General features: G+C 38.5%; 1 non-coding gene across 1 annotated transcript; it reads right to left on the bottom strand.

Annotated features, from left to right (window-relative positions):
- Nucleotides 1–10,628: 10,628 nt before the first annotated feature.
- Nucleotides 10,629–10,732, bottom strand: LOC127747385 (small nucleolar RNA R71). Its single transcript, XR_008009184.1, has one exon. It is a non-coding gene; the product is annotated as a small nucleolar RNA R71 (small nucleolar RNA).
- Nucleotides 10,733–12,041: the final 1,309 nt, after the last annotated feature.

Below are 12,041 nucleotides of genomic sequence, written 5' to 3'. Positions count from 1 at the left end.
AACCCAATTGGCGCGCTCTCAATTGCGTTAGAAAGTAGACATCTTGGGCTTTCCAGCAATATTTTGCCCGCGATTTGATGGCCCAAACTGGCACCAAAGCTGGAGTTTAACGCCCAAACTAGCACCCAAGCTAGTGTTTAACTCAAAGAAGAGCCTATGCACGTGAAAGCTTCAATTCTCAGCCCAAGCACACACCAAGTGGGCCCCAGAAGTGGATTTCTACACTATCTGCGCTTAGTTACTCATTTTCTGTAAACGTAGTTTACTAGTTTAGTGTAAATAGCACTTTTTACTATTGTATTCATATCCGTGGACGACTTTTTGATCCTTTGATCAGGTCTTCTTCCCCTATTTTCGAATTCTTATGCCATTTGGGAGGCTAGCTATTTGGCCATGCCCAGACCTTTTGTTCTTGTGTATTTTTAACGGTGGAGTTTCTACACCTCAGAGATTAAGGTGAGGAGCTCTGCTGTTCCTCATGAATTAACACAAGTACTATTGTTTTTCTTTCAATTCACACCTACTTCTTCTCCAAGATATACTCTTGTACTTAATTCAGTTAAGTCAAACTGAAAGGGTGATTCGTGACAATCACCCACTATCTTCAGTACTCGCTTAGCCAAGAGCTGCGTGCCTGACAACCACAAGCAGTCTACATGATGTTCAACGTAGTCATTGGATGCCAACTGGAGTATATTCTCTTGGGTCTCTGATCCATGCATTTGACTAGAATCTCCTAACAATAGGGCATTCAAATCAATGAGATTAGAACCTTCGTGGTATAGGCTAGAAATAATTGGCAATATTCCTGAGATCCAGAAAGTCTAAACCATGTCTGTGGCATTCCGAGTAGGATCTGGGAAGGGATGACTGTGACGAGCTTCAAACTCAGGACTGTTGGGCACAGTGACAATGCGCAAAAGGATCAATGGATCTTATTCCGACACAAGTGAGAACCGACAGATGATTAGTCCTGCGGTGAGAACCATAGCCAGACTATTTTCACAGAGAGGACGGATGGTAGCCATTGACAACAGTGATCCACCAACTTACAGCTTGCCATGGAAGGGAGTGCACATGATTAGATGGAAGCAATAGGGAAGCAGAGGTTCAAAAGCAACAAAGCATCTCCAAACGCTTATCTGAAATTCCCAATGAATTACATAAGTATCTCTATTTTATTTTATGTTTTATTTATCTGTTAATTATCAAAACCTCATAACCATTTGAATCCGCCTGACTGAGATTTACAAGATAACCATAGCTTGCTTCAAGCCGTAAATCTCCGTGGGATCGACCTTTACTCACGTAAGGTATTACTTGGACGACCCAGTACAGTTGCTAGTTAGTTGTGCGGAGTTGTGAAAAGTGTGATCACAATTTTGTGCAGCAACGTCTCACAGCAATTCGGTTCAGTTGAGCATCCACAAACAAATGGACAAGTAGAAGAGGTCAACAAATTAATAGTAAAGGACCTCAAAAAGCGATTAAATAAAACCAATGGACTATGGGCTGAGTAACTCGAATCCGTCCTCTAGTCGTACCGGACCTCCCCTCAAACCACAACTGGGGAAATCCTATTTCGACTAACATATGGCCTAGCGGCCATCATCCCGGTAGAAGTCGGGGATCCTAGCCCAAGGAGAATGGTGGGAGGAAACAACTAAGAATCAAAGCGGGACCTCGTGGACGAGGTCAGGAGCATAGCACTCCTATGGGAGCTAGCCCTAAAACGAAGAATAAGCCTAAGGTTCAATCGCAGCTTAGTGCAACAAGACTTCATACCAGAAGACCTCTTCTTATGACAAAATGACATTGGTCCCCCTAACCCTAGAGAAGGAAAGCTCATGCCCAACTAGGAGGGCCCCTACCAGATCGAGACGGTAATCGGGAAGGGAGCTTACAAGCTTGAACGGTTAGATGGGACCGAGCTTCCAAGGTCCTGGAATGCCACCAACATGCTATGCAACTACACGTAGGAGCACCTTTCCGGAGTGACAAGATCCATGTCATTTAGATTCTCTTTTTATTTCCCTTCATTGTTTATGTCTATTTATTGTTTATCACACATTTTCTTTATTGGGCACTCTTTCTTACACACATCGAGAGGTTTTAGTGAGGCCCAAACTTAAAATAAAATTCATTTTTTATATTCCCTCTCCAAGGCATTGCCTCAAACCAACAGCATGAACAAAACACGGCTACCCCCGAGGACCGATCACCCCCGAGGCCAAAAAACGAATATCCAAAATTAAACAAGTATCTAACACGGCCCACCAAGAGGACAACTATATGCATGAATGACCCACTAGGAGACCACAAAAGCTTTCTTAAAACCAAGAAAGTGGCCTAAATAGCTTCAAAATAAAACCTAAAAGAAAATAGTAACGGCCGAACAAATGGCTTACAAACCAACAAAGTTAATGTTATACCAAAAAATAGCTTACAAACTTAGAAAAATTACAAAAATTCACTCCAAGTCCATGATTTGGCCATCCTTAACGATCTGGAATGCTCCCATCATGGACACGTCCACACCTGGAGAAAGGACCAATGCTTGAGCCCTCATGGTCTCCTCGGAAGCTAAGATCGCACCCATTATATCCTCCAGCAGCGTCCCCTTCTCCATTTTCAGCTTCGCCACCTTGACCCTCGAGCCTTTACCTCCGCAAGCAAGACGGCAGCCTCTCGACATACGAGGCCTACTTGCATTCGCTTGCCAGCTAAGTGAAAAGAGAAGTTTTCAACTCAGAAAGACAGAGCAGTTCGGCCCTGGCATCCTCATCATCCTTGATGACTTTAGGTGAGTCGACTCTGCCACCTCCAACTTCTCCTTCAACTTCCCGGCATCTGCTTGGGACCAGCGAAACTTTCCATCCAACAACTCCACCTGAGCCAGCACTGGCACTGCCTTCCAGACAATAATAATAGAACAAATGAAGGCCTGGTACACTGACTTTGCCTGACCGGCGACATCACAGTCGTGAAAAAACTCCTCCGTAACGAGAAAGAGGTAATGATCAATGAAAGCCAGAGCATCAAAACTCCGGTCTATCACGGAGGGCACAACCCCCTTCTCTTCCTCATTCTCCCTGGTACTCCCTTCTACCGTTCATCGCCACTTCCTACTCGCCTCAGCAGGCAAAACCCCAAGAACCTCATTTGATCTCGACAGCAACCGGCTCGGGCGAAGCAACACCAGCTGCACCGACCAAAACTAGGTCCTGAGAAATAGTCTAGGAATCCACCGAAAGCCAAGACTAAGGCGTCGATGGCAAACCATCCTTGCCCTCCTCTTGGGCTATGGTAGCTTTCAACCTCGCCAAGTTAGTCAACCCGCCTGCCATCTGAACTAAAAAAGGGAAAAGAAAAAAGCATAAGTCCCAAACCAAAATGCAAAGAGATACCAAAGAAAGTAGCTAAACACACATCAATATAAGTATGGCACACCATAGATCGCCCATGATGTCCCAAGGATAGAACAGCCTCTCTCTAAAGATCGACCATAGAACATCAGCGATGTCCTTATTCTCGGGAGACAGCCCCTCGTAAGTAACACGCGTCAAGTACGATGCACCGGCTCCAAAATTCTAGTATGTCGCAAACCAGCGCTCCCCTTCTAGGGTCAACTAAGAGGGATGGTGCCCTCGAGTAAGACTCACCCTGAAGTACTGCCTTTTAAACCCATGAACAAAATCTTCAAATAACCTAAAAATTCATTAGTTCGAGTGAGCCCGGAATGATATGTAACCCTTTTTATGTTTTCATTCCTTGGTCGAAAGGGTACACAAAAAAAAATCCGAACTATTAGGATGCAACTGAAACGGCGCTACCGAACATTGATTAAGCAGCGCCTACACAAAATTCGAGAAAGGGAGCCACAACCTTAGTCGCGTGAACATGGATTCGTAGACCTATATCCAATCGAAAACTCGGGGGCAGTTAGGGTTTATATAGCAAACCCTCTCATCCACCAAGGGGAGCACAAGCTCATAATGATGCTCCACCTCACCGCCTCCACAAACAGCCCCTTCATCATAGAGCTGATGAAGAGATTTTTTATGGTAAAGAATTTCACAAATAAATTCTCGTTGCAAGTATAGTTTCTAAACCAACAAATAATCCTTTCATACAAAAATTTGTTTGTCACAAGTACAAACCCCTAAAAATAATAACCGAAGTATTCAAACCTCGGGTCGTCTCTCAAAGAAATTGCAGGAAAGTGTTCTTGTTATTGGTTATAAGATGTATATTTTGGGGTTTTGGATAAAGGGCAAGAAAAGTAAATTGCAAGAATAAAACTAATAGCTAAGAAGGCTCTTGGCAAGGAATGAGAACTAGAAATCCTATCCTCATTATCATCATCAATTGTGATGAGAATTGTCCATTGCTCCCACTTAGTCAACTACTAACTATGAAGGAAGGTCAAGTGGATAAATCAATTTGATTCCTCAAGTCCTAGTCAACTTCTAAGGAAAGACTAGCTTTAGTAGATTTCAAATCAATTAGCAACTTCTAATTATCAATCAACAAATGAGTTTGATAACTCAAGTGTCACCAATTACTCAACCTAAGCCAAGAGGAGAAAATTCTACTCTAGCATCCTTTTAAGCATTTAATCAAACACTTGGAGGCATAAAGGGAAAGCATAGTAAAATGACAACAATAATGAAATCTAACAACTACTAATTGCACAGAATTAACGACAACAATCAAAGAAGGCATAATTAACATGAATTACCTCAAATTGCATTAAAAGAGAATAAAAGGAACAAGAGTGTATCAACAAAAAAGTAAAGAATTACAAGAATTAAATGCTAAACTAGAGAAAGGAACGGTAGAAGAACAAGGAATTGAAGAGAAAAAAAATAGATCAAAGCATGAATTAAACCTAATCCTAATCCTAATTCTAGAGAGAAGAGAGAGGTTCTCTCTCTAGAAACTAACAAAAACATGATTCAAAACAAAACTATCACTAACTAGATGGATAGATGCCCAATTCCCCTTCAATCATTAGGTTTAATAGCATCAGAAATGAGTTGGATATGGGCCTGCTGGGAAGCCCAGAAATCGCCCCCAGCGGATTCACTTTAAGTGGGTCACGTGCGAGCACCGACGTGTACGTGTGGGTCACGCACACGCGTCGCTTGACAATTTGCTATCCATTCGTACGCGTCATGTACGCGTACGCGTCGCCATGCAACTTCACTTTCCACGCGTGTGCGTCTGCTGTACGTGAGCGTCGATGAGTGCATCCCAAATCCTTGGTTTTTCCATGATTTCTCCACTTTGCATGCTTTTTTCTTCACTCCTTTGGTCCATTCCTAGCCTTTTCATCCTGAAATCACTAACAAACACATCAAGGCATCTATTGGAATCAAAGGTGAATCAAAATTAACAATTTAAAGGCCGAAAAAGCATGTTTTTACACATATGCACAATTTAGGAGAAGATTACAAAACCTTGCTATTTCCTTGAATAAATGTGGGGAAAGTGGATAAAATCCACCTAATTTAAGCACAAATTGTACCATGAAATAGTGGTGCATCAAATCTCCCCACACTTAAATCAAGCATGTCCTCATGCTTAACTAAGAAAGAGGCAAAGGGTACTATCATTTATTCAATGCAACCAACTATATGCAATCTACTTACATGCAATCATCTAAATGCAAATACCTATATGGATGCAAATACTTGATCAAAAATAAATCAATTCCCAAGAAAACCAATATGAGCATATGGGCTAAGGGTATTAACAACCAAGCCAGTCCATAATTGAATTGAGTTATTAAAGATTAAACAAACTTCCAAGAGAAGGGATGATCATGGTGAAAACATGTAATTAAGCAATGGAACCCTCACCAGATGTGTATCCGCTCTAATCTCTCAAGTTTTTAGGGTTGATTCACTCAATTCTCTCCTAATAATGCTTTCCAAGATTTGTTTTTCATCTAACAATCAACAATTATTCAATGCATGCATACAAATATCATGAGGCCTTTTCTTGGGTTGTAATGGGGCTAGGGTCAAGGTAGGATGCATATGGTCAAGTGAGCCTGAGATTTGAATCTTTGATCAACTTAAACATCCCACCTAGCCTATACGACAACCTATACAATTTCAAAGCTAACCTAACTACCTATTCTTCACTATTTTCACATACTCATGCATTCTCTTCTTGATTACAACTCATATGCATTAATTTTATTGAACTTTACTTTGGGACATTTTGTCCCCTTTTTATTTCTTTTTCTTTTTCTTTTCTCTCTATATTCTTTTTTTTCTTTTTCTTTTCTTTTGATATATATTTTTTTCTTTTTCTTTTTTCTCATTTTTTTGCAATAAGGTGTACACAAAAGCATCAATGGGTATGGTTTTACATTTAATTAACACATGAGTATATACCCAATTCCCAATATTTTCAACAAAAATATAACACACACCTTTTCCCAACTAATGTCCCAAGTTTCCCCACACTTGAATGATACACACTCACTAGCCTAAGCTAATCAACTATCTAGATTAAGGACAATTATTGTTTTTCGCTTTAAGGCTTGTAATGTGCTAGTATTGAGAACAAAGGGGATTAAAATAAGCTCAAAATTGGCTAACAATGGTTGATGAAAGGTAGGCTATTTGGGTAAGTGAGCTAAATGAACAATGGCCTCAGTTATTTAATTGCATGTATACAAGGAATAATGGGCATAAAGATTCAAACAAATCCAAGATCACAATCATAGAAAGAGAATAATGCACACAAGAAGGAAAGTAAAGTGGTATAAGATGTAACCACATCATTAGGTTCAAAAATCACAAGCTTGTGTTCTTAGCTCAAAACATGTTCCACAAGATATAATTCAAGTGATGAGCGGATAATTTATATGCTTTTCGGTATTGTTTTTAGGTAGTTTTTAGTAGGATCTAGCTACTTTTAGGGATGTTTTCATTAGTTTTTATGCTAAATTCACATTTTTGGACTTTACTGTGAGTTTGTGTGTTTTTCTGTGATATCAGGTAATTTCTGGCTGAAATTGAGGGACTAGAGCAAAACTCTGATAAAAGGCTGACAAAGGACTGCTGATGCTGTTGGATTCTGACCTCCCTGCACTCGAAATAGATTTTCTGGAGCTAGAGAACTCCACATGGTGCACTCTCAACGGATTTAGAAAGTAGACATCCAGAGCTTTCCAGCAATATATAATAGTCCATACGTTATTCGTGATTAGATGACGTAAACTGGCGCTCAACACCAGTTTCATGCTGCATTCTGGAGTCAAACGCTAGAAACACGTCACGAACCAGAGTTGAACACCAAAAACACGTTACAACTTGGCGTTCAACTCCAAAAGAATCCTCAGCTCGTGTAAAGCTCAAGCTCAGCCCAAGCACACACCAAGTGGGCCCCGGAAGTGGATTTCTGCATCAATTACTTACTTCTGTAAACCCTAGTAGCTAGTCTAGTATAGATAGGACGCTTTACTATTGTCTTAGATATCTTTGGTCGCAGTTTTATTTTATTATTCATCTTAGGAGACTATTGATCATGTTTTGGGGGCTGGCCATTCGGCCATGCCTGAACCTTCATCACTTATGTATTTTTAACGGTGGAGTTTCTACACACCATAGATTAAGGGTGTGGAGCTCTACTGTACTTCAAGTTTCAATGCAATTACTACTATTTTCTATTCAATTCCGCTTGTTCTTATTCTAAGATATTCGTTGCAGTTTAACATGACGAATGTGATGATCCATGACACTCATCATCATTCTCACCTATGAATGCGTGACTGACAACCACTTCCGTTCTACCTTAGACCGGGCGCATATCTCTTGGATTTCTTAATCAGAATCTTCGTGGTATAAGCTAGATTGATGGTGGCATTCATGAGAATCCGGAAAGTCTAAACATTGTCTGTGGTATTCCGAGTAGGATTCAGGGATTGAATGACTGTGACGAGCTTCAAACTCGCGATCGTTGGGCGTGATGACAAACGCAAAAGAATAAATGGATTCTATTCCAACATGATCGAGAACCGACAAATGATTAACTGTGCCATAACAGAGCATTTGGACCTTTTTCACTGAGAGGATGGGATGTAGCCATTCACAACGGTGATGCCCTACATACAGCTTGCCATAGAAAGGAGTGACAAAGATTGGATAAAAGCAGTAGGAAAGTAGAGATTCAGAAGGAACACAGCACCTCCATACACTTATCTGAAATCCCCACCATTGAATTACATGAGTAACTCTATCTTTATTTCCTATTTATTTATTATTAATTTTCATACACTATAATTTCTTAATACATTTGAATTTGCCTGACTGGGATTTACAAGATGACCATAGCTTGCTTCATACCAACAATCTCCGTGGAATCGACCCTTACTCACGTAAGGTATTACTTGGACGACCCCGTGTACTTGCTGGTTAGTTGTGCGGAGTTGTGACTAAGTGTGATTCACGTTTGAGAGCGCTACCAAGTTTTTGGCGCCATTGTTGATGATCACAATTTTAGTGCACCAAGTTTTTGGCGCCGTTTCCGGGGATTGTTCGAGTATGGACAACTGACGGTTCATCTTGTTGCTCAGATTAGGTAATTTTCTTTTTTATTTTCTTTTCAAAAAATTTTCAAAAATATTTTTCAAAATTTCTCACCAATTTTCGAAAATTTTCAGAGTTTTCAAGAATGAATCCTAGAGTTTCATATAACATGTTTTCGCTTAGCTGGCTATTAAGCCATGGCTAATTCATAGGATTTTGATTGAGGACTTTGGATTCATTACTTTCTTTTTCCTATATGTTTTTCAAAAAATATAAAAGAAAATTCAAAAAAATCATAAAATCATAAAAACGAAAAATATTATGTGTTTCTTGTTTGAGTCTTGAGTCAATTTATAAGTTTGGTGTCAATTGCATGTTTAAAAATTTTTTCTTGCATTTTTCGAAAATTCATGCATTCATAGTGTTCTTCATGATCTTCAAGTTGTTCTTGGTAAGTTTTCTTGTTTGATCTTGATGTTTTCTTGTTTTGTGTCTTTTATTGTTTTTCATGTGTATTCTTGCATTCATATTGTCCAAGCATTAAAGATTTCTAAGTTTGGTGTCTTGCATGTTTTCTTTGCATAAAAATTTTTTCAAAAATATGTTCTTGATTTTTTTTCTCTCAAAATTTCAAAAATTTGGGTTGACTTAGTCAAAAATTTTTAAAATTAGTTGTTTCTTGTAAGTCAAGTCAAATTTTAAAATTTAAAAAATCTTATCTTTTCAAAACTTTTTCAAAAATCAAATCTTTTTCATTTTTTTATTAATTTTCGAAATTTGTTTTTTAAATTATTTTTCAAAAATATTTTTCTTAATTTTATCTTTATTTTTGAAAAATTTTGCTAACAATTAATATGATTGATTCAAAAATTTGAAGTTTGTTACTTTCTTGTTAAGAAAGGTTCAATCTTTAAATTCTAGAATCGTATCTTTTAGTTTCTTATTAGTTAAGTAATTAATTTTAATTTTAAAAATTAAATCTTTTTCAACCATATCTTTTTATCATATCTTTTTATCATATCTTTTATATCATATCTTTTTCAAAATTTTATCTTTTTCAAAAATTTGATTTCAAAATACCTTATCTAACTTCTTATCTTCTTATCTTTTCAAATTTGATTTTAATATCTTTTTCAACTAACTAATTAACTTTTTGTTTGTTTCTTATCTCTTTCAAAACCACCTAACTACTTTTCCCTCTCTACTTTTCGAAAATATCTCATCCCTTTTTTAAAATTCTTTTTAAATTAACTAATTGTTTTTAATTTTAATTTTAATTCTATTTCACCTTTAATTTTCGAAATCATTAACTGCTTTTCAAAAATTAATTTTCGAATTCTCTCTCTCATCTTCCTTTATTTATTTTTTTATTTACTAACACTTCTCTTCACCTCTCTTCATCTCAACTCACTACCCCTATCCTCACCCTTCTGTTTGGATTCTCCTTTCTTTATTCCCTTTCTTCTTCTACTAATAATAAGGAACCTCTTTACTATGACATAGAGGATTCCTCTTCTATTCTTTTCTTGTTTTCTTCTCTTTCATATAAGCAGGAACAAGGAAAAAGGCATTCTTGTTGAAGCTGAACCTGAACCTGAAAGGACTCTAAAGAGAAAACTAAGAGAAGCCAAATTACAGCAATCCAGAGACAACCTTACTGAAATTTTCGAACAAGAGAAGGAGATGGCAGCCAAACCTAACAACAATAATGCAAGGAGGATGCTTGGTGATTATACTACACCTACTTCCAAGTTTGATGGAAGAAGCATCTCAATCCCTATCATTGGGGCAAACAATTTTGAGCTGAAACCTCAACTAGTTGCTCTAATGCCACAAAACTGCAAGTTTCATGGACTTCCATCAGAAGATCCCTATCAGTTTTTAACTGAGTTCTTGCATACCTGTGAGACTGTAAAGACAAATGGAGTAGATCCTGAAGTCTACAGGCTCATGCTTTTCCCTTTTGTTGTAAGAGACAGAGCTAGAGCATGGTTGGACTCTTAACCTAAAGATAGCCTGGACTCCTGGGATAAGCTGGTCATGGCCTTCTTGGCTAAGTTCTTTCCTCATCAAAAGCTGAGCAAGCTTAGAGTGGATGTTTAGACCTTCAAACAAAAAGATGGTGAATCACTCTATGAAGCTTGGGAAAGATACAAGCAAATGACCAAAAGATGTCCTTTTGACATGTTTTCAAAATAGACCATGATAGATATATTCTATTATGGTCTATCTGAGTTCTCTAAGATGTCACTGGACCATTCTGCAGGTGGATCCATTCACCTAAAGAAAACTCCTGCAGAAGCTCAAGAACTTATTGACATGGTTGCAAATAACCAGCTCATGTATACTTCTGAGAGGAATTTCGTGAATAATGGGATGCCTCAAAGGAAGAGAGTTCTTGAAATTGATGCTCTGAATGCCATTTTGGCTCAGAACAAAATGTTGACTCAGCAAGTCAACATGATTTCTCAAAGTCTGAATGGATGGAAAAATGCATCCAACAGTACTAAATAGGCATCTTCTGAAGAAGAAGCTTATGATCCTGAGAACCTTATGGAAACACCGATAATTCATCATGGAGAAATCATCCAAATTTCTCAGGAAATGATCAACAAAAGCCTCAACAAGGCTTTAATAATGGTGGAAGAAATAGGCTCAGTAATATCAAACCTTATCCATCATCTTCTCAGCAATAGACAGAGAATTATGAACATAGTATCTCTAACTTTGCAAATTTAGTCTCTGATCTGTCTAAGGCCACCTTAAGTTTCTTGAGTGAAACAAGGTCCTCCATCAGAAATCTGGAGGCACAAGTGGGCCAGCTGAGTAAGAAAATCACTGAAACTCCTCCTAGTACTCTCGCAAGCAATACTGAAGAAAATCCAAAAAGAGAGTGCAAGGCCATTAATATAATCAATATGGCTGAACCTAGAGAGGAAGGATAGGACGTGAATCCCAATGAGGAAGACCTCATGGGACGTCTCTCAAGCAAGAAGGAGTTCCCTATTGAGGACCTAAAGGAATCTGAGGCTCATATAGAGACCTTAGAGATCCCATTAAACCTCCTTTTGCCATTCATGAGCTCTGAAGACTATTCTTCCTCTGAAGAGGATGAAGATGTAACTGGAGAGCAAGTTGCTCAATATCTAGGAGCCATAATGAAGCTGAATGCCAAGTTGTTTGGTAATGAGACTTGGGAAGGTGAACCTCCCTTGCTCATTAGTGAACTAGATACATGGGTTCAGCCAACTTTACCTCAAAAGAAACAAGATCCTGGTAAATTCATAATACCCTGCACCATAAGCACCATGATCATTAAAAGAGCTCTGTTTGACCTGGGGTCAGGCATAAATCTTATGCCACTCTCTGTAATGGAGAAGCTGGGGATCATTGAGGTACAGCCTGCCATATTTTCATTGCAAATGGCAGACAAGTCAGTAAGACAAGCTTATGGATTGGTAGAGAACGTGTTGGTAAAGGTTGAAGGCCTTTACA

This window comes from Arachis duranensis, chromosome 4, assembly GCF_000817695.3.
Source record: "Arachis duranensis cultivar V14167 chromosome 4, aradu.V14167.gnm2.J7QH, whole genome shotgun sequence".
Lineage (NCBI taxonomy): Eukaryota > Viridiplantae > Streptophyta > Magnoliopsida > Fabales > Fabaceae > Arachis > Arachis duranensis.
This window is presented reverse-complemented; position numbering and strand designations above follow the sequence as displayed.